Source organism: Mytilus californianus, unplaced genomic scaffold, assembly GCF_021869535.1.
Source record: "Mytilus californianus isolate M0D057914Y unplaced genomic scaffold, xbMytCali1.0.p SCAF_21, whole genome shotgun sequence".
Taxonomy (NCBI): Eukaryota; Metazoa; Mollusca; class Bivalvia; order Mytilida; family Mytilidae; genus Mytilus; species Mytilus californianus.
The window spans coordinates 5,641,140-5,666,427 of NW_026262670.1; the positions used below are offsets into that span (position 1 = coordinate 5,641,140).

A 25,288-nucleotide genomic window follows, 5' to 3' on the forward strand; every position below is an offset into this window, starting at 1 on the left:
ATACATACAAATTAGACAGCTATCCAAATTACTAAGCTGCAATACAGTCTTCACAAATAAACAACAAAAAGAATAAACCACTTCATAAGATACTTCTTCGAAGATACCATATACAATATTGACAATAATGTCATAAATAGTGCAGGAATTAAATTGATAATTTGTAAAAACAGTCGAACATAATCGCTATATTAACACTTAACTTGTAAATTGAGTTCATACCCACATACATATATCAGTGCCAGGTAACTTAAATGTTTGGTTCACTATATTTTGATCAAGGATAAAATAATTGATTTTATCTTTATAAGGTGCCGATTTGTCTATGTTAGATGCCGATTTGTCTAGGTGCCGATTTGTCTGGGTGCCGAAGTGTTTTCTCGGGTACCGATTTGTCCGGATGCCGATTTGTCTGGGTACCGAACTGTCTAGAATTCCAAGGGGCAACATGAGATTACAACATTACACATATTAAACAAATACAAAAGAACAATACTGATGGAAAGAATTACTTGATTGATAGCATTTAATGACACTCACAAAAAAAAGAAATACATATTATTTAACTATGTCTTGTATATGTTGTTGAAGTCAATAGGAAGGTCAATAGCATTTACATAAATTAATCTTAGATAAGATTAGGATAGAGTTTATGGCAAATGATCATATAAACGTTGCGCACGATGATGATACGAATTCCAATTTGCTATAGATTAGCATGAAAATAAATACGTAGACTGGTCAGTTCGATAAAAATATAGTGATTTTTGGTTGAATTTTTTACATTAGACTTGAAAATAAAGAAAAAAAGGAACCGAAATTTAAAATATCAAGAATTATAGGTAAATTTTTAATTAATTAAAAATGCTTAAATCCATCTCGGATACTTTCGACATATCTCGTTACCTGTTTGTATGCATAATTTATCGTTCGTATTTTAATATCCTCTGATTGGTTGATAGAAATAGCTGTTCACTTCTGGCAAATTTCATATTCCCTTGTCATTTGAATTAGTTTACTGGTCAATTCAACACGTTTAATTTATCTATTTATAAAAGAAAATGTGTTTGTAAAGATAAATTACATTTAAGTTATTTTGGCGTTTCTGTTATACGAAACTTTTTTATAGATGTAGTTAATCATTTGTGAGTAGGTGGAAAGGGTATTGGGAGACAGGGAGAAAGGGGGCGGGAGAAAGGAGAAAGGGGGCGAGAGAAAGGAGAAAGGGAGCGGGAGAAAGGGGGCGGGAGAAAGGAGAAAGGGGACGAGAGAAAGGAGAAAGGGGCGGGAGAAAGGAGAAAGAGGGCGGGAGAAAGGAGAGAGGGGGCGGGAGAAAGGAGACGAGGGGCGGGAGAAATGAGAAAGGTACCCCCTTTCCACCCCCTCATTTGTAATTAGAATATTGTATTTACATGTACCTTTTTGGTCAAGATACTTTGTGGTTTTTTAACTTTATTTTTCAGAAGGTGATGGTCAAGAAAGCTGGGTTAGACCATTACTTCTACATCTGGTTTACCTGTGAACCTCTATTAGTTTGCAGGATTCCAGTATTTGTTGTTTGTATTATCAGGTATGTTTATATTATAGTTTTTATTTAACACTGGACACTTTATAGTGGCCGTTGGTTTGGTGCATTTATATATTTCGGAAGTTAATATTAATAATTAATATGGACTTTAAATTAAAAATTATTTATGACATATGTATGATTGTAAATGTTTATTTATGCCAAAATATGATTATCATTACTTATGTGTTGAGTTTTGTTTTACTTACATCGAAATGGGAGTGCAGGGAATTACAGTTAATTATCCCATTTTTACGCAAAAACGTAATGTCCAACGTTACATTTTGTGTGCAAAAGAATGGAGTTCCGTTTCTTTCCTACATTATTTTTTTTCTGACCATCGTAAAACTTCACAAGAGTATTGCTATTGTTATGGTTATTCGGTTGTTAAAGCAAAATCAAAATCACTGAAACAGTAAACCGGAAAATGTTATTTTTGAAAACGGTGTGAAAAATGTCCAAGCATATGCAAGGTAAGCATATATCGGGTTTGCGCATTTATACCGTGAAATTGGAAAAGCTGAGAGGAAAAATATTTATGATATTTTGAAAGTTTTTTTACTTTTCTCCTGGTTCATGATATTTTTTTGCCGGAAACCATGCGTATAGTTTCTATTGCAATGACTTCAAAAAGTATAGCCACATTCATGACATTTGTTTTATTCAAGGAACGTTGTCTATCTGCAAGTTTTAAATCATCAAAAGCAACATGCATAATTTTTTTGTTAATAAAATAAAATAGAGAAAAACTATTGCTGGCTATTATAACAAAACAAAGGATATGCATAATGCCACAAAAATACGGAAATGAGAAAAACATGAATCCAAAATGTTTAACTACCTAGAAATTTTGCGACAAAGAAAGCATCGGGAAATGATAAACCATAGAAAAATAATTTAGTTATTGAGGAGTACCAAGTTGTTTTACCTTGAGTATGCAAATCTTTAGAGTTCGCAAAAGCATCATATAATAATGGAAATTCTGACAAATTCTGTAAACGGTAACAATATTTCAACATAGATTTAACAATGTTATTATGTTATAATGTAATAGAAATCTGAAAATATGATGCATGTCGTTCCGAACTTGCTAGGCTGCCATTTAAGAATAGGATAATGTTATCCAGCTTTAAATTCTGGGACCATTCAATAACTTCAGAAGGAAGTTTAGTTCACCAAATATATAATGCTACGAAAATGAGCAACCCTTGGGTAAAAAAAGTTAAATATTATCATTCAAAATTTAGGTTTATCATATTTGTCAAACGTTAAACCCACTATTAAACCCCTTTTTGGTTTTATAAAAGAAAGAATAATTGACCAGGGTTTTCAAGAACAACATGCAAATATTTCAGCATCTCCAAAAATAACATTTTCCCAGAGTGTTTACAAAATGAGTGAACGTGCAGCTTATGTTGATGCTTTAAGAAATAGATCAGATCAATCCTCATTATGTAAATTAAGAGTAAGTGCTCATAACCTTGCCATTGAAAGAGGAAGATATTTAAAAGTGCCCAGGGGTGAAAGAACTTGTGAAATCTGTAAAAGTGGTGAAATTGAAAATGAACAACACATGCTACTACATTGTAGAGGGTATTCCGATATCATAGAGACTTTTGAAATCAAAATGTCCAAAATCCCTTTTTTTGTGCGATAAATATAAAATAAAGCTTATACTTAATAATAAATCTTCCACGGCACTAAAACTATCTTCCTCTTTCGTAACAAATTGTTTCAATGCGAGATCTATTGCAATAGATTTTCATTATACATGTATTTCATATTCACATAATTGTTTGCATTTTACTATCATGTTTATCCATTAGGTCATTAGCATTTATTGTAAATGCGTTTGTGCAAATAAAATATTGTCTATTGTCAGTTGAAAATAACTGTTTCCCTGAAAACATAAAAGAAGACCAAGTGATCCCCTTCATAAAAAGAGTGACCCATTATTGAAAACAAATTATAGACCAGTTAGTGTCTTTAATTTACCCATCTTTTCTGAAGTCTTGGAAAAATATATGAAATTCAACTATCTGAATACTTTGATAAAATAGTTAACCCTTTTTATATGCTTTCAGACGTGGACATGGATGTCAGACCACACTACTCATCAGAGTGTTAGAAGATTGGCGTGAAGCTCTTGATAAAAACCAGTATATTGCAGCGGTATTAATGGATCTTTCAAAGGCTTTTGACTGCCTGCCTCACAATATCTTGATAGATAAATCATCAACATATGGTGTATCCCCCCATTCAGTTGCCTTTTTAAAGTCCTATCTATCAAATCGTAATTAACAAATAAAAGTCAACAATGTTCTGAGTGGTTGGGCTGACATCCATAAAGGCGTACCACAGGGTTTTATACTGGGGCCATTGTTGTTCAACGTATTTATAAATGATATATTTCTTTTTGTTAAAAATTATAGTTTATATGACTATGCAGATGACAATACTCTGTCTTTTAGCACTCCAGGATTTTGATTTATTAATTTCAACTTTGGAATCTTTTTTCATCATGAGAGGATTTTTCTGGAGCAGTAAATAAGTTTTAATCTCATTTCTGCATTAAACTCTGCTAGCATCCATGCTTCAATAATATATTTTCCCTACCGCTCGCATGCATATTAATTGCTCTTGTGACGAACATTGACACACAATGCATTTTTCCAATTCAACCTCCTTCTTGGAATTGTAGGTAGGAGTAAATTGTACAAGACTATATCAAAACTGGCCATTATCCGGAAAAAAATCTTATCAAAACGTGTCAAAAGGATTCGGTTTACTATTATAAAGAGTCAAAATTTAAGCAACACAAATATAACTTACTTACAGAAAAAGAACAATAATATGTGATCAAAGCACACTTAAATAACTCAAAAATATCTATAATTCACAGATTATGTACAAAATCACATCAAAACTGTCAAATTTATTGTTGAACAAAACGTCATAATAATGGATGGCGAATATATAAATAATTTTAACCCGTTTTCAATATTAAAATTCTAAAACTTTTATTATTAATATAAATTTGATACAGAATTTAATACGATTAAACAATTATGCAAGTAGTCATAAACATTGCTCTGCCTAATGAGTTTAATAAATCATATTGCAAAGGGAGAGAAGCTTTTAAATACTTTCTTTCATTAAAAATGAAATTACGACGTCGGCTGAGATGGCATGGTATATATTGTCCGTTACATTTATTAACAACACCTTGTACAAATATTCTTTTCGAAAATAAAAACAGTTAAGTAGAACAAACAAAACTATCCGTCACAATGATACATGAGGATATTGATTAGGGGAGAATTGGGGGTGGGTGGGTTTTACATTTCTGCATTCTGTAATTCTTTTGGCCATTTTTCTCTATTCAGTAAGAAATATGCTTATTCTGTTAATTCATGTGTTCAGACCGTGCATATGAAAATTTCCTGTTGCATCATGATTTTGACATGATAAGATCTTTTTGTCTGTATCAACGACATATCAATATTTAAATCTACATTTTAAATTGATACAAAAAATCAAAATTCTCTGATCTATAGATTTTCATAAATGGAGTCTAAAATAGATCCATAAATAATGCACTGTATCAAATGCATATATGAGAACAACTACTTATAAACTGCTACGCGTCGCATACTATGTATAGAGACATGCATCATAAATCTAAGTTAAAAGACAAATTAAAAAAAAAAGAAGGAATTCTAAAAGCTTTCTTTGACAAATTTTATATGAATTTCATTTTAACAAGTTTAAATTACATTTTCTAAAGTAGAGCTAAGAACAACTTTTTTGTAATGTTGTAAATTTAATTCATTTGAAATTTTTATTCAAATACGCTGTTGAAGATTACTAAGCGCCAATAGAATACAATAATTTGTATTTTATAAATTAGTGTCTTCGATAATGAAAAATTCGTCATTGAACAGTCTCATTATCATGTCGGTATTCGAAATGACTCGTTTCATAGTTATTACAAAAAAATAGGTCATAATATAATGACAGAGTTTTTTTTTTGGCTTCAGAATGTTCTAGATAAATATACAAAAAGCAAAGTTTAGACAATGTACCCTCATAAGCCTGGAAGTGGCTAGTCACATATAGTTAACGGCGTTTTTCTCACAATGATGTTCTACCTCCATAAGCGTGAAAATATCGTGGCGGGTCACATATAATCAATCCTTCTGACTTCATAAATTTTGTTAAGAGAGTCGGCTGAATAAAGACGTTATATGATGAAAATTAATTAACTTCCTTCCGTGAAAATGCATCGCATGTACAAAAGAAATGAATCGCCTCTACAGTGAAAATGAAAGTCTAGTATCATTATTCGACAGTAAACATGAATCGCATAACGAAAACAGCATAGTGGAATTTAATTCAATATCAACAAGCTGAATAACAAAACCTGTTTTAAGTTATACAACATTAATAATTATGTTAAAAGGTACATTTTTCTGCAAATGAAACTTAACTGCTGCTTTTAAATCTCTTGCATGCTCTGTTCGTGAACTATTCTTAATATTTATCTATTTGTGTATCAATTTTACACCTGGATCGCTGTAGGCGCGATGAAAACCCGTCCGCATCTCACTCATGGATTTATAAAAACCGTCCACATTATATCTTATTTCTTATTCTATTCAAAAATCATAAATTTGTCGTCTGTTTATTTATCATTCTACATTAGAAATTCATAACGGATACAGTGAAAATGGTATTTCAGGATTCGCACATTATATACACTAGTTTTGTTTATTTTTATTGGACTTTCTTTTAATTCTTTTTCAATGACAACGCGTGCAACTTCTTATTTCTTGTTTGAAAATTCTTCTCTTGGTCATAAATCTGCATGAAATATTTACACTGTACGTTCAGAAAACAGCAGTCAATCAATCATATCTCCTCTAAAATTGCAGTACTACAATAACTTTAGACATTATCAAATAAATGTTAAAAAAATCGTTTAATTCTTTGATCAGATATAAACACGTCTCGTCACTCTCGATCTATTACTTCAAATTTCCTATACAAATAACAAAAATATTATTGAATATCAAAGGAAGTAACCCATCAAAGATACAAGGCTTGTGTTTCGTCTACAAATGAAAAACATACGAACACACCCACTCACCTGGTTCGCTCGTCATCACAAATATAAATATTTAAAATATAAAAACAATTATATACAAAATAAAGGATAAGGTCACCCCGGATGCCGCACAACTGCCAAGGTAAAGAACGAGAAACCTGAAAGGACATACTTGGATTCCAAACCGATACCGCTTAATGCCCAGCTGTAATTCTGGTAGAGGAACGCCGAAAATCCTACAATAAAGCATATCGGAAAGAAACTACCGATTCATCAGGGGAACAACAGCTAAAACCCTCAGACATCAAATAGATTGGTCTGATAGTTTCCCACATGGAAACTACTAATGGATTCCATCTGACCACATGTATCAAACACACCTGAAAATATCTGCAGAAACTTTCCTCAACAAAAAAATATAATTCAAAACATAAAATATAAGATGTAAGGATAACAATATTTATCCATGAAACCAATTTGGCAAAATAATTTCAATGATGTTGAAGGATTCTCTCTGCAAACATTTTCACATCTGCTCTCATCGGCATGCTCGACTCGTCGATCTGTGAAAGAAGAGTGTGTCATATTCCGATGTAAATAAACTACGATTCACACCTCCTGTTTACAGCTAGAGTTCCGTTTTACGATACACTTACGATGATACACAGTGCGTAACTTGCGATCAACTTAGTAGTCCTTTCCGATGCCTTTGTGAAACACACGTAACGGGAACGTAGAACCACACGTGAACGGATCGTAAAATGATACAGAGATCGTAAGTTAAGAAGGCTTTGTGAAACGGTGGCCTGGACTTTATGGCCTAGGACTGACACATTATGGACCCGGGTTTTAATTGTTTAATTTTTTAGTCAATCTTCTTACTATTATCAAGATCTTCAGAAAGACAAAAAATCCACTTATTTTCAGATTTATTCAAGAAGAAATCAAAATAAAACAAAGCTACATAACATGAAAAACACTACTTAAGAAGAGTTTCAAAGAATAAACTTATTTTCAACATCTCAAGAAAACATAATGTTTCCTGTGGGGCTTAATGTTACCACCCCTTCCTCTCCAAAACAAACACAACAACAACAAAAATACAAACAAAACAAAAACAAATACAAAATCAAGGCATTTTATACACAAAGCAAACAAAACAAGGCAAACAGAAAAGATTGTGAAATACTCTTACTGCAATAGCTACTGTTAAATGTGAATGTATGTGAATAGGCTTATAGAATGTGAAATACTCGTACTGCAATAGCTACTGTTAAATGTGAATGTATGTGTGTAGGCTTATAGAATGTGAAATACTCGTACTGCAATAGCTATTGTTAAATGTGAATGTATGTGAATAGGCTTATAGAATGTGAAATACTCGTACTGCAATAGCTACTGTTAAATGTGAATGTATGTGTGTAGGCTTATAGAATGTGAAATACTCGTACTGCAATAGCTACTGTTAAATGTAAATGTATGTGTGTAGGCTTATAGAATGTGAAATACTCGTACTGCAATAGCTATTGTTAAATGTGAATGTATGTGAATAGGCTTATAGAATGTGAAATACTCGTTCTGCAATAGCTATTGTTAAATGTGAATGTATGTGAATAGGCTTATAGAATGTGAAATACTCGTACTGCAATAGCTATTGTTAAATGTGAATGTATGTGAATAGGCTTATAGAATGTGAAATACTCGTTCTGCAATAGCTATTGTTAAATGTGAATGTATGTGAATAGGCTTATAGAATGTGAAATACTCGTTCTGCAATAGCTATTGTTAAATGTGAATGTATGTGAATAGGCTTATAGAATGTGACATACTCGTACTGCAATGGCTACTGTTACATGTGAATGTATGTGAATAGGCTTATAGAATGTGACATACTCGTACTGCAATAGCTACTGTTACATGTGAATGTATGTGAATAGGCTTATAGAATGTGACATACTCGTACTGCAATAGCTACTGTTACATGTGAATGTATGTGAATAGGCTTATAGAATGTGACATACTCGTACTGCAATAGCTACTGTTACAAGTGAATATATGTGAATAGGCTTATAGAATGTGACATACTCGTACTGCAATAGCTACTGTTAAATGTGAATGTATGTGAATAGGCTTATAGAATGTGAAATACTCGTACTGCAATAGCTACTGTTAAATGTGAATGTATGTGAATAGGCTTATAGAATGTGAAATACTCTTACTTCTATAGTTAATGTTAAATGCATATATGTAACTGCACATATGTGGGCTTATTTTGTCACAGACTACAAAAAAACAGGAAATTAAACGCAATATTTATGTTCTTGTTGTGCTCAGCAAAGCAAGTCCATATCTATTTTATAATGCTTATATCGTTTATACATCTTGTTTATTTAATTTTTTTAACTATACAATTTGAGTTTTTAATTGATTGAATGATTGTTGACTTTTAATGCCACTTTCAGCACTCTTGGCTATATCCTGGCCGCCAGATTGTGTTGGTGGAGGAAGCTGGATTGCCCGGAGAGAGCACATATTTTTTGCTAGAAAACTGACAATCTTTTTTCTAACTCAAGATTGAAGACGAACCCAGATGCTTCGTGCAAGGTTCGAACTCACAATCTCAGTGATACAGTATAGGAACTACTTACACCAATTGGCTATCAAGGTCTTTAGATGTGTGAGAACTACTGAATCGATAGCACGGAAAATATGAACAACAGACTGAAATTTTGACCAATTAAATATTTCAGGTCTTTTTTAGAAGAAAAAAATAATAACGGTACAATCTTAAATTCATTTAATTATCATTATAATTACAATTAGGCTGAAGTTATATAAAATTTTGGAATGAAAATAATTAAATAATAGAAACATTTTAAAAAAAAATTTACAATCGTTTATACTAATAATTTGTCATCACAAATTATAAAGAATAAAGAAGTTTTATTTATGTATTAATGTCATTTTGTTTATTTTCTTTGGTTACATCTTCTGACATCAGACTCGGACTTCTCTTGAACTGAATTTTAATGTGCGTATTGTTATGCGTTTACTTTTCTACATTGGCTAGAGGTATAGGGGGAGGGTTGAGATCTCATAAACATGTTTAACCCCGCCGCATTTTTGCGCCTGTCCCAAGTCAGGAGCCTCTAGCCTTTGTTAGTCTTGTATTATTTTTAATTTTAGTTTCTTGTGTACAATTTGGAGTTTAGTATGGCGTTCATTATCACTGAACTAGTATATATATTTGTTTAGGGGCCAGCTGAAGGACGCCTCCGGGTGCGGGAATTTCTCGCTGCATTGAAGACCTGTTGGTGACCTTCTGCTGTTGTCTGTTCTATGGTCGGGTTGTTGTCTCTTTGACACATTCCCCATTTCCATTCTCAATTTTATTAGGTAAATTCACGTAATATGAAAAACAGTCTAATCTTATTACTAGACAACACCATTTGAAGAAATGAAGGCCTTACATATGTTAAATGTAGACCTAAGGAAAACATACACATTTACTTGTTGATTTGATACTACTTGTAATATAATGAACATAAGGCAATAAATGTAAGTAATATGTAAAGTGAATCCAATAAGTTAATAAGCCAAAATTTGAACATGATGAAGTAAAGGAATGCTGAAGCTGTATAAAAGATATACAGAAAAGAAATTACGGTGAGAAAAGAAAGCAAGTCTACACTATTAATACAAATAAATGTGATAACATTGAAACCGTTATTATCTTTTATCAATTTTCATATAGGGAAAATACTGCAGTTTGCATTAAAACATCATGCAAAAAAGACTGCATAAAAGTCATGAAAACAGACATAAGTAAGGGATGGTATATGATTTTGACAAATTAAAAGATATGACAATTGCAAACCAACAACATTTTAGGAAAAGTCGAAATTAATAGTAGAATCTAAAAACAAAATACTTAGACGGCACAAGGCTAGTAAGATGCACGTAGCACCACATTGTTCTAATGTTATGTTTAATTATTTGATATGCAAATATGATTTCAGGACGGGAAAAACTGCCAGAATGTTTAAAGATAGCAAAACAGTTCAATGCATCGTCGTCTGTACAAGTTAGAAGGCAATGATGATAGGTTCTATACAAGTTAGTAACTTAGAACAATATAATATGTAAAAGTATAACTGTACTTACATTGTAAAAACGACCACAACTGGAGAAATCTGATCACACAACCAAACACTCGAAGGAAGATTTCGTAAATAACACGTTGGTAAAGATGGAATGTTCAGTATAAATGCATGAATGGTGCAGTTATGTAACACATGTTTACTGATGATTCAGTGATTTAAGATGAAAAATACATTATGTATAGACGTTTAGCATATACCACTCCAAACGATGCCTAGTTTGGGCCCCCTTTTTTGTCGAAATCCTGGATCTGCATGTTGCACGAGCAAATAAAAAATGTGTGATGTCGTAACATTTATGACAATCATAAGACCATCATAAGTCATGTCACGAGGTGTCTTAAGTGCATGATAAAAGTTATGAATATCATGACTTGAGACCCTTTCGAATACATATATTATTATGACATGTCCTTTAACCATCGTAAAATTAACCTTAAGTTAAAATTAATGGACAAAAATACATATTATAGAGACTGACAGACTTTATGATGTTAAGCACCAACTAAGTCACTTGGCATATAATAACATCGCCGATTTTAATCTCAATTTTTTGCCGGAATTAATATAACTTGTAAATCACAGGCTATTCTATTGATAATCTAGAAACCTTGCACTTCAATGCAATGAATTTATTGCAAATTATATTACCGCACATACATGCTCAATTATGTTTCCTTTTAGATATTTAGATCTATCTTTTTGGTTGGGACTACATTAACTTGCGTAGTGCAACGGTTTTGACGCTGGGTGACTGGCAGTAACCCTTCACATAAGCTTTTATCCTCGTGCCATAGTAATTGAACTTGATAAATGTTGATGCGAATGACTTATGTGAAATTTCCGTAGTTAAAAAAAGGTATAAGTGATGTTTTTATTTCTTGATTTTTAACAAAACTATTTGCAGTTTGTCAATCAAAATTAAGCGTCTTTTTCGAGGTCAGTTGCAGTACTATTATAGCAGCTCATACGAGGACCTCTTACAAAAAGCTATGGTGTCTTCCTTGCAGATCAGAGAGATAAGAACAATGGTTCTAGAAACTTACTGTTTTACAAGGTTATGAACAATATATCTCCTGTGTGTTTACAAAATTGGGTCAGAGTTAAAAAAATCAGATCAATCCTCATTATGTAAATTAAGAGTAAGTGCTCATAACCTTGCCATTGAAAGAGGAAGATATTTAAAAGTGCCCAGGGGTGAAAGAACTTGTGAAATCTGTAAAAGTGGTGAAATTGAAAATGAACAACACATGCTACTACATTGTAGAGGGTATTCCGATATCATAGAGACTTTTGAAATCAAAATGTCCAAAATCCCTTTTTTTGTGCGATAAATATAAAATAAAGCTTATACTTAATAATAAATCTTCCACGGCACTAAAACTATCTTCCTCTTTCGTAACAAATTGTTTCAATGCGAGATCTATTGCAATAGATTTTCATTATACATGTATTTCATATTCACATAATTGTTTGCATTTTACTATCATGTTTATCCATTAGGTCATTACCATTTATTGTAAATGCGTTTGTGCAAATAAAATATTGTCTATTGTCAGTTGAAAATAACTGTTTCCCTGAAAACATAAAAGAAGACCAAGTGATCCCCTTCATAAAAAGAGTGACCCATTATTGAAAACAAACTATAGACCAGTTAGTGTCTTTAATTTACCCATCTTTTCTGAAGTCTTGGAAAAATATATGAAATTCAACTATCTGAATACTTTGATAAAATAGTTAACCCTTTTTATATGCTTTCAGACGTGGACATGGATGTCAGACCACACTACTCATCAGAGTGTTAGAAGATTGGCGTGAAGCTCTTGATAAAAACCAGTATATTGCAGCGGTATTAATGGATCTTTCAAAGGCTTTTGACTGCCTGCCTCACAATATCTTGATAGATAAATCATCAACATATGGTGTATCCCCCCATTCAGTTGCCTTTTTAAAGTCCTATCTATCAAATCGTAATTAACAAATAAAAGTCAACAATGTTCTGAGTGGTTGGGCTGACATCCATAAAGGCGTACCACAGGGTTTTATACTGGGGCCATTGTTGTTCAACGTATTTATAAATGATATATTTCTTTTTGTTAAAAATTATAGTTTATATGACTATGCAGATGACAATACTCTGTCTTTTTGCACTCCAGGATTTTGATTTATTAATTTCAACTTTGGAATCTTTTTTCATCATGAGAGGATTTTTCTGGAGCAGTAAATAAGTTTTAATCTCATTTCTGCATTAAACTCTGCTAGCATCCATGCTTCAATATATATTTTCCCTACCGCTCGCATGCATATTAATTGCTCCTGTGACGAACATTGACACACAATGCATTTTTCCAATTCAACCTCCTTCTTGGAATTGTAGGTAGGAGTAAATTGTACAAGACTATATCAAAACTGGCCATTATCCGGAAAAAAATCTTATCAAAACGTGTCAAAAGGATTCGGTTTACTATTATAAAGAGTCAAAATTTAAGCAACACAAATATAACTTACTTACAGAAAAAGAACAATAAAATGTGATCAAAGCACACTTAAATAACTCAAAAATATCTATAATTCACAGATTATGTACAAAATCACATCAAAACTGTCAAATTTATTGTTGAACAAAACGTCATAATAATGGATGGCGAATATATAAATAATTTTAACCCGTTTTCAATATTAAAATTCTAAAACTTTTATTATTAATATAAATTTGATACAGAATTTAATACGATTAAACAATTATGCAAGTAGTCATAAACATTGCTCTGCCTAATGAGTTTAATAAATCATATTGCAAAGGGAGAGAAGCTTTTAAATACTTTCTTTCATTAAAAATGAAATTACGACGTCGGCTGAGATGGCATGGTATATATTGTCCGTTACATTTATTAACAACACCTTGTACAAATATTCTTTTCGAAAATAAAAACAGTTAAGTAGAACAAACAAAACTATCCGTCACAATGATACATGAGGATATTGATTAGGGGGGAATTGGGGGTGGGTGGGTTTTACATTTCTGCATTCTGTAATTCTTTTGGCCATTTTTCTCTATTCAGTAAGAAATATGCTTATTCTGTTAATTCTTGTGTTCAGACCGTGCATATGAAAATTTCCTGTTGCATCATGATTTTGACATGATAAGATCTTTTTGTCTGTATCAACGACATATCAATATTTAAATCTACATTTTAAATTGATACAAAAAATCAAAATTCTCTGATCTATAGATTTTCATAAATGGAGTCTAAAATATATCCATAAATAATGCACTGTATCAAATGCATATATGAGAACAACTACTTATAAACTGTTACGCGTCGCATACTATGTATAGAGACATGCATCATAAATCTAAGTTAAAAGACAAATTAAAAAAAAAAAGAAGGAATTCTAAAAGCTTTCTTTGACAAATTTTATATGAATTTCATTTTAACAAGTTTAAATTACATTTTCTAAAGTAGAGCTAAGAACTACTTTTTTGTAATGTTGTAAATTTAATTCATTTGAAATTTTTATTCAAATACGCTGTTGAAGATTACTAAGCGCCAATAGAATACAATAATTTGTATTTTATAAATTAGTGTCTTCGATAATGAAAAATTCGTCATCGAACAGTCTCATTATCATGTCGGTATTCGAAATGACTCGTTTCATAGTTATTACAAAAAAATAGGTCATAATATCATGACAGAGTTTTTTTTTTGGCTTCAGAATGTTCTAGATAAATATACAAAAAGCAAAGTTTAGACAATGTACCCTCATAAGCCTGGAAGTGGCTAGTCACATATAGTTAACGGCGTTTTTCTCACAATGATGTTCTACCTCCATAAGCCTGGAAATATTGTGGCGGGTCACATATATTCAATCCTTCTGACTTCATAAATTTTGTTAGAGAGTCGGCTGAATAAAGACGTTATATGATGAAAATTAATTAACTTCCTTCCGTGAAAATGCATCGCATGTACAAAAGAAATGAATCGCCTCTACAGTGAAAATGAAAGTCTAGTATCATTATTCGACAGTAAACATGAATCGCATAACGAAAACAGCATAGTGGAATTTAATTCAATATCAACAAGCTGAATAACAAAACCTGTTTTAAGTTATACAACATTAATAATTATGTTAAAAGGTACATTTTTCTGCAAATGAAACTTAACTGCTGCTTTTAAATCTCTTGCATGCTCTGTTCGTGAACTATTCTTAATATTTATCTATTTGTGTATCAATTTTACACCTGGATCGCTGTAGGCGCGATGAAAACCCGTCCGCATCTCACTCATGGATTTATAAAAACCGTCCACATTATATCTTATTTCTTATTCTATTCAAAAATCATAAATTTGTCGTCTGTTTATTTATCATTCTACATTAGAAATTCATAACGGATACAGTGAAAATGGTATTTCAGGATTCGCACATTATATACACTAGTTTTGTTTATTTTTATTGGACTTTCTTTTAATTCTGTTTCAATGACAACGCATGCAACTTCTTATTTATTGTTTGAAAATTCTTCTCTTGGTCATAAATCTGCATGAAATATTTACACTGTACGTTCAGAAAACAGCAGTCAATCAATCATATCTCCTCTAAAATTGCAGTACTACAATAACTTTAGACATTATCAAATAAATGTTAAAAAAATCGTTTAATTCTTTGATCAGATATAAACACGTCTCGTCACTCTCGATCTATTACTTCAAATTTCCTATACAAATAACAAAAATATTATTGAATATCAAAGGAAGTAACCCATCAAAGATACAAGGCTTGTGTTTCGTCTACAAATGAAAAACATACGAACACACCCACTCACCTGGTTCGCTCGTCATCACAAATATAAATATTTAAAATATAAAAACAATTATATACAAAATAAAGGATAAGGTCACCCCGGATGCCGCACAACTGCCAAGGTAAAGAACGAGAAACCTGAAAGGACATACTTGGATTCCAAACCGATACCGCTTAATGCCCAGCTGTAATTCTGGTAGAGGAACGCCGAAAATCCTACAATAAAGCATATCGGAAAGAAACTACCGATTCATCAGGGGAACAACAGCTAAAACCCTCAGACATCAAATAGATTGGTCTGATAGTTTCCCACATGGAAACTACTAATGGATTCCATCTGACCACATGTATCAAACACACCTGAAAATATCTGCAGAAACTTTCCTCAACAAAAAAATATAATTCAAAACATAAAATATAAGATGTAAGGATAACAATATTTATCCATGAAACCAATTTGGCAAAATAATTTCAATGATGTTGAAGGATTCTCTCTGCAAACATTTTCACATCTGCTCTCATCGGCATGCTCGACTCGTCGATCTGTGAAAGAAGAGTGTGTCATATTCCGATGTAAATAAACTACGATTCACCCCTCCTGTTTACAGCTAGAGTTCCGTTTTACGATACACATACGATGATACACAGTGCGTAACTTGCGATCAACTTAGTAGTCCTTTCCGATGCCTTTGTGAAACACACGTAACGGGAACGTAGAACCACACGTGAACGGATCGTAAAATGATACAGAGATCGTAAGTTAAGAAGGCTTTGTGAAACGGTGGCCTGGACTTTATGGCCTAGGACTGACACATTATGGACCCGGGTTTTAATTGTTTAATTTTTTAGTCAATCTTCTTACTATTATCAAGATCTTCAGAAAGACAAAAAATCCACTTATTTTCAGATTTATTCAAGAAGAAATCAAAATAAAACAAAGCTACATACACTACAAAAGTCTAAAAGTCTGAAAAGACCAGTTTTTGTCTTAATTTGCATGAACTTTTACTCGACATTCTCCAAAAGTATGACTTGTGTCTTAATTTTTCTTGTCAAATTCTCATTTATATTAAATTTGTATGAAATTTACTCGACATATTCTCGACATTCTGAATATGGTCTTAAAATTTCTTGACAAATTCTTGACATTTGAATACTGTCTTGAAATTTCTCGACATATTCTCGACATTCTTATTTTTTCTCAGTATGGCTTGACATATTCTGAACATTTTGAATCGTGTCTTAAATTTACTTGACAGTTCTGAGTTTTACAAATCATGACCAATATTCATGATATAACTTTAATCTTTATTTCTCTTTATATGATATACTGTTGTTTCAAGTTACACTTCTTTACAACAAAAATAAAAGTTGGGCATGTAAAATAATTGAAAATTTGGGTATATAAATATTTTTACAAATGCAAATATGGCTATGAAATCTAAAGTATAAAATAATTACAAATTTTGATTCCTAAATCTTATAAATTAAATGATTCAAACCAATCATACTGTAGACATATTTCATTCTACATTCATAATATTCAATGTTGATATGGTAAATAATTATTATACCAAAATGTGGTTTATATAAATAGCAAATTATGATGATATACAAATCATTCATTTAACAGAAGAAAAATTTGTGTAATGTCATCTGTTGGAATATATTAAGTATTACACATGGACAGGATGTTCCCCATAAAATTAAGGTATTCCACAACCCAGAGTACAGGCAACTGTCAAATAGAAGTTATTGCTTTACCTGTAATCAGCCATACAACTTATCAGTTGACCGACCATGCCACTACAATTTAAAAAGTTTGTTGATAGATGAAAATGAAAATCATCATTTTGATGAAAAAAAATTGAATTGAAATGGATTTTCTTCATCAAAATTATGAAGTTAATTATTTTAACATAAAAACAAATTGAATAATTCCCAATGATTAAAAGAAAATTATTATCTACTCCAGGAATAATAAAAAAAATGTATTTATAATCATGATAATGGGTCCCATCAATGATTTCTATAGAAATCATCGATCTTATGAAATGGTTCTCAAACAGACATGCATAATATAGATCTAAACATTTTTTTCTTTTCAGGAAGGAGTTATCACAAATATTTATTTTTGATAAAAAATTATAAAATTCAACACTCAAATTTGAATAAAAAATGTTTTTGGGTTGTTCTAAAAAATGAATAAGGTTTTTGAATCAAGATGGGAACAAATTCTTTGACTTAAACGAAAGCCCCCCCCCCCTCTTTTTTTAGCCACACAAACCCAAAAGATGAATTGTGGGGTCCAAAAGAGATACAAGACACCTATTTTAGTAAAGCAAATTTGACTGGCAGTTTTGCGAATGGCAAAAATCTAAATGCTGTTTGTCAATACCTTCGACTTATATTCCAAGTGAAAACAATTACTTAAATGTTTAATAAAAATAAATCAAAATTAAACTACATGGGGGATTATTCATGGTATTCCAACTTAGTTGCACCAAAAGGGTATCTTACTATACCAAATTAATCCTTGATTCTTCAAAGTTTAGTTTAGCCATAATAAAAAGGAGTATATAACAGCAATAGAATGTCATAAACAGTGCAGAATAAGTCTGTTCACATTTCAGGCGAAATTTATACTGTTGAGATAGAGTCAAGACATATTTAAGACTGTCAAGAATGTGTCGAGACATATTCAGACCTTATTTAGAATGTCAAGAATATGTCGAGACATATTCAGACATTATTAAGAATGTCAAGAATATGTCAAGACAGATCGAGACAAATTTAGGACAGTCGAGAATTGGTCGAGACTAATCCAGACTCTTATCAGATGATACAGGAAGTGTCGAGAAATTTTAAGACAATGTTCATACTGTCAAGACACTTGTCAAGAAAAATCAAGAACCTTATTAGACAAATTCATACTATGTCAAGAATTTTTAAAAATTATTCAGACAAATTAAGAATGTCGAGTAAAAATTCATGCAAATTCAGACAAAAACTGGTCTTTTCAGACTTTTTGACTTTTGTAGTGATAACATGAAAAACACTACTTAAGAAGAGTTTCAAAGAATAAACTTATTTTCAACATCTCAAGAAAACATAATGTTTCCTGTGGGGCTTAATGTTACCACCCCTTCCTCTCCAAAACAAACACAACAACAACAAAAATACAAACAAAACAAAAACAAATACAAAATCAAGGCATTTTATACACAAAGCAAACAAAACAAGGCAAACAGAAAAGATTGTGAAATACTCGTACTGCAATAGCTACTGTTAAATGTGAATGTATGTGAATAGGCTTATAGAATGTGAAATACTCGTACTGCAATAGCTACTGTTAAATGTGAATGTATGTGTGTAGGCTTATAGAATGTGAAATACTCGTTCTGCAATAGCTATTGTTAAATGTGAATGTATGTGAATAGGCTTATAGAATGTGAAATACTCGTACTGCAATAGCTATTGTTAAATGTGAATGTATGTGAATAGGCTTATAGAATGTGAAATACTCTTACTTCTATAGTTAATGTTAAATGCATATATGTAACTGCACATATGTGGGCTTATTTTGTCACAGACTACAAAAAAAACAGGAACTTAAACGCAATATTTATGTTCTTGTTGTGCTCAGCAAAGCAAGTCCATATCTATTTTATAATGCTTATATATCGTTTATACATCTTGTTTATTTAATTTTTTTAACTATACAATTTGAGTTTTTAATTGATTGAATGATTGTTGACTTTTAATGCCACTTTCAGCACTCTTGGCTATATCCTGGCCGCCAGATTGTGTTGGTGGAGGAAGCTGGATTGCCCGGAGAGAGCACATGTTTTTTGCTAGAAAACTGACAATCTTTTTTCTAACTCAAGATTGAAGACGAACCCAGATGCTTCGTGCAAGGTTCGAACTCACAATCTCAGTGATACAGTATAGGAACTACTTACACAAATTGGCTATCAAGGTCTTTAGATGTGTGAGAACTACTGAATCGATAGCACGGAAAATATGAACAACAGATTGAAATTTTGACCAATTAAATATTTCAGGTCTTTTTTAGAAGAAAAAAATAATAACGGTACAATCTTAAATTCATTTAATTATCATTATAATTACAATTAGGCTGAAGTTATATAAAATTTTGGAATGAAAATAATTAAATAATAGAAACATTTTAAAAAAAAATTTACAATCGTTTATACTAATAATTTGTCATCACAAATTATAAAGAATAAAGAAGTTTTATTTATGTATTAATGTCATTTTGTTTATTTTCTTTGGTTACATCTTCTGACATCAGACTCGGACTTCTCTTGAACTGAATTTTAATGTGCGTATTGTTATGCGTTTACTTTTCTACATTGGCTAGAGGTATAGGGGGAGGGTTGAGATCTCATAAACATGTTTAACCCCGCCGCATTTTTGCGCCTGTCCAAAGTCAGGAGCCTCTAGCCTTTGTTAGTCTTGTATTATTTTTAATTTTAGTTTCTTGTGTACAATTTGGAGTTTAGTATGGCGTTTATTATCACTGAACTAGTATATATATTTGTTTAGGGGCCAGCTGAAGGACGCCTCCGGGTGCGGGAATTTCTCGCTGCATTGAAGACCTGTTGGTGACCTTCTGCTGTTGTCTGTTCTATGGTCGGGTTGTTGTCTCTTTGACACATTCCCCATTTCCATTCTCAATTTTATTAGGTAAATTCACGTAATATGAAAAACAGTCTAATCTTATTACTAGACAACACCATTTGAAGAAATGAAGGCCTTACATATGTTAAATGTAGACCTAAGGAAAACATACACATTTACTTGTTGATTTGATACTACTTGTAATATAATGAACATAAGGCAATAAATGTAAGTAATATGTAAAGTGAATCCAATAAGTTAATAAGCCAAAATTTGAACATGATGAAGTAAAGGAATGCTGAAGCTGTATAAAAGATATACAGAAAAGAAATTACGGTGAGAAAAGAAAGCAAGTCTACACTATTAATACAAATAAATGTGATAACATTGAAACCGTTATTATCTTTTATCAATTTTCATAGAGGGAAAATACTGCAGTTTGCATTAAAACATCATGCAAAAAAGACTGCATAAAAGTCATGAAAACAGACATAAGTAAGGGATGGTATATGATTTTGACAAATTAAAAGATATGACAATTGCAAACCAACAACATTTTAGGAAAAGTCGAAATTAATAGTAGAATCTAAAAACAAAATACTTAGACGGCACAAGGCTAGTAAGATGCACGTAGCACCACATTGTTCTAATGTTATGTTTAATTATTTGATATGCAAATATGATTTCAGGACGGGAAAAACTTCCAGAATGTTTAAAGATAGCAAAATAGTTCAATGCATCGTCGTCTGTACAAGTTAGAAGGCAATGATGATAGGTTCTATACAAGTTAGTAACTTAGAACAATATAATATGTAAAAGTATAACTGTACTTACATTGTAAAAACGACCACAACTGGAGAAATCTGATCACACAACCAAACACTCGAAGGAAGATTTCGTAAATAACACGTTGGTAAAGATGGAATGTTCAGTATAAACGCATGAATGGTGCAGTTATGTAACACATGTTTACTGATGATTCAGTGATTTAAGATGAAAAATACATTATGTATAGACTTTTAGCATATACCACTCCAAACGATGCCTAGTTTGGGCCCCCTTTTTTGTCGAAATCCTGGATCTGCATGTTGCACGAGCAAATAAAAAATGTGTGATGTCGTAACATTTATGACAATCATAAGACCATCATAAGTCATGTCACGAGGTGTCTTAAGTGCATGATAAAAGTTATGAATATCATGACTTGAGACCCTTTCGAATACATATATTATTATGACATGTCCTTTAACCATCGTAAAATTAACCTTAAGTTAAAATTAATGGACAAAAATACATATTATAGAGACTGACAGACTTTATGATGTTAAGCACCAACTAAGTCACTTGGCATATAATAACATCGCCGATTTTAATCTCAATTTTTTGCCGGAATTAATATAACTTGTAAATCACAGGCTATTCTATTGATAATCTAGAAACCTTGCACTTCAATGCAATGAATTTATTGCAAATTATATTACCGCACATACATGCTCAATTATGTTTCCTTTTAGATATTTAGATCTATCTTTTTGGTTGGGACTACATTAACTTGCGTAGTGCAACGGTTTTGACGCTGGGTGACTGGCAGTAACCCTTCACATAAGCTTTTATCCTCGTGCCATAGTAATTGAACTTGATAAATGTTGATGCGAATGACTTATGTGAAATTTCCGTAGTTAAAAAAAGGTATAAGTGATGTTTTTATTTCTTGATTTTTAACAAAACTTTTTGCAGTTTGTCAATCAAAATTAAGCGTCTTTTTCGAGGTCAGTTGCAGTACTATTATAGCAGCTCATACGAGGACCTCTTACAAAAAGCTATGGTGTCTTCCTTGCAGATCAGAGAGATAAGAACAATGGTTCTAGAAACTTACTGTTTTACAAGGTTATGAACAATATATCTCCTGTGTGTTTACAAAATTGGGTCAGAGTTAAAAAAATCTAAATATTCTTTCAGGTATGTAAATGTTACATGGCATTCAACCCGTGCCCATAGAGGGCTAAATAAGGTGTGTATATTTTCCAACAACCATAAAAAAACGCATTGACCTATTTTTTACAGCATTTTTTAATGCAAGTGTATTCTTTACTTCCCAATATTGCAGCACCATGTTCTATAACAGACGTAATGAAGAGTGTCGGAAATCTTAGTGAAAGTAGAATACTCAAAACCACCATTTGCTTTTATTTTTAACAATAAGTTAGCCTATGATTTTCTACAAATTTCACCATTTCATTATAATCCAAAAATTGTTTTATTTAACAATGCTTTAAATGACTTCATACTTAAATATTAAGATAAACTCGCGTAAAAACGAAGAAAAAAAAAGGTGGTGTACACGTTCTGTAGTGGACATTTGTGTTGCGTAGTTGACAGCTGTTGTTAGTCTTAATTTCCTACTAATTCGTTTGGTTTTTTTTGCCATTACCTTGTCGGTTTTTTCTTCGACTTATGAGTTAGAAAATCCGTCTCTCTCTAAACATGCATAATTTCATAATGTGTAAAAAAAAAAAAGGTTAGCTTTTAGTTTAGTTTCATGAATTTTCCTCCATTAATAGTGGAGCACTACCATATGGTATCGTGTTGAGGACTATGTACACATTATGAAATTATACATAGAATTGCGAGAAATCAAATAAAACATTATATGAATCTCAGGATGGTATACGTTTAAAATCAGAACGTATATACATGTGTCCATGTTTCCATCACAAGTTTTAAAACTCATATACATTAGGGTATGGATTGGGGGCTGGGGTTGGATGCGGTGCGGGTGGGTTGGTCGGTGGGCAGGGGACTTCATTTCTATATTCTTTAACCTTAAGAATATTATTCACTATAGTCTTTATATATTAGCACCCTATTTTTCTCTATTCTTTTTTTTGTGCTATATTTCTCTATGCTTTATTTTTTTGCCAATTATTCTCTATTCTTTAAACTCCATTCGGACCCTCATATGCAAATAAAGAAAACAATCTTTTAGATTTTGCCATTTTATAAAGGACTTTCCGTTTTGAATTTCCCTTGGAGTTCGATATTTTTGTTATTTTACTTTTTACTAAAAGGTTAATTCTTAGCTTGAATTATCCAGAATCACAATTATCTTAACATTCATAATTGAAATCATTAAAGTTGTTATTGTTTGAAATTTCAAACATATGTTTTGTATTAATAGTTAATTAACATGGTAAAGACACAGCAAAACTGATTTAAGAAATCTCCAAGTACAATGTATAAAATGGGAGATAATTTCAAAACGTCATTTCATTGTTTTGTGTTGGCTTCAAAATGACTTAATTTCCCTCACAAGAAAATTTAGGACAATCGAATAAAACCGCCAAAGCATAGTTACCAATAAAAGATCGAATTGATTTGCGGCATAATGAAATATAAGGCGGGGAAATTGAGAACTATATACAGTGAAACCTAACCTTTCCAAAACAAAAGAAAAGTATCCGTCCACCGATATGTTAAAATAAGAAATATGTACAGTGAAACCTAACCTTTCCAAAACAAAAGAAAATTATCCGTCCACCGATATGTTAAAATAAGAAATATGTACAGTGAAACCTAATCTTTCCAAAACAAAAGAAAAGTATCCGTCCACCGATATGTTAAAATAAGAAATATGTACAGTGAAACCTAACCTTTCCAAAACAAAAGAAAAGTATCCGTCCACCGATATGTTAAAATAAGGAATATGTACAGTGAAACCTAACCTTTCCAAAACAAAAGAAAAGTATCCGTCCACCGTTATGTTAAAATAAGAAATCAAACCAATTTACATGCAACGCAAAGAAACGAAGGTGCAGGAAAAACATAATATTTTGTTACCTTGCTAGATGGGAGTGAACATTAAAATCACTAGTTGTTACCTTGCTAGATGGGAGTGAACATTAAAATCACTAGTTGCTGAGATAATTCATTCCTTTAAGGATGTTCGCTACTCTGTTTCAAAATAACAAGCTTTGTAAAAGACTATTATAAATTGATAGCATATAAATAAAGGAAATTAAAAAAACAGTAAAAAATGAAGGGTCCGTGTGCTTGTTTTCGAGATATAGGCCATTGAAAATTTGGCGGGAAATAATTCTCTCTAGACTTTTCATATATTTAATATTGGCACCCCTTTTCTTTAAAAAATATGAAAAAATAACAAGGATTTTATAGCATTTTCAAATATGGCTTTTTAAACTATATGTAATAAAATTATGAAAAGAAAAGTAGGGGTTAGCGGGGAAATTTTTTTTAATGGCAGTACATGGATAAAAACAGAGGATTCCGAATATCTGGCAAAAATTCAGAAACAAGAGGAGCGAACATCCTTAAGAGGAGCCATGCAGCAGTCGGTCAGAGCATCAATATAAAGAATTAGAGGCGATGAAAAACATACAGAAATATCAAACTTATAGTATGTTTCCCATCTAAAAATGTCAACATGCTTAAACAGGCTATCCTAATGATTGTGTATTTGACATGTTTTATGAAATCTAAAATAAAAATTAACCAATTAAGAAAAGTTTAATGTTTGCAATTGTATTTAAAACATTCACACGTCATATAAAAGATTAGGTAACAATGTCAACCAGACAAGAATCTGACTTTACAAAAACATTCCTAGAGACTAAAATAAGCTATACAACAACAACAACAACATCATCATCAACAACAACAACAACAACAACAACAACAAAAACCAAGTGACTATAATTATATAATATTGACACATATTTATATAAATATGAATTTTAATCTGATTGACTTCCATAGGTCACTTAAGCTGTGCAGAATAACTAACATAAACCGAAATGATTGTTCATTAACTATTACATATGCATGTTTATAGACAAGTTGTACACATATATTTCTGCACTGCCATAATTAATGACAGAAACTAGTTTTGAGTGTTTTATAAACTGACATTCTTCTGTTAAATCAAAATAGAATATATTTTACTATGATTCTACACATGTTTTTATATAGCTATCAAACACTCGATTATAA

The 25,288-nt window shown here is 31.6% G+C and overlaps 1 protein-coding gene across 4 annotated transcripts in view; it reads right to left on the reverse strand.

Annotated features, from left to right (window-relative positions):
* The window catches only part of LOC127731997 (protein usf-like), a 32,817-nt gene extending 11,423 nt beyond the window's left edge, over positions 1–21,394 (reverse strand). For 2 of the 4 annotated variants that reach the window (XM_052241045.1, XM_052241043.1), the window contains exon 1: positions 10,839–10,936. The gene's annotated coding sequence lies outside the window, so the exon portion shown is untranslated. Of the gene's footprint in view, positions 1–10,838; positions 10,937–21,115 lie in introns of those variants that run through there. The other 2 variants (XM_052241044.1, XM_052241042.1) reach the window with 2 other exon arrangements.
* Between the last annotated feature and the right edge of the window lie 3,894 nt (positions 21,395–25,288).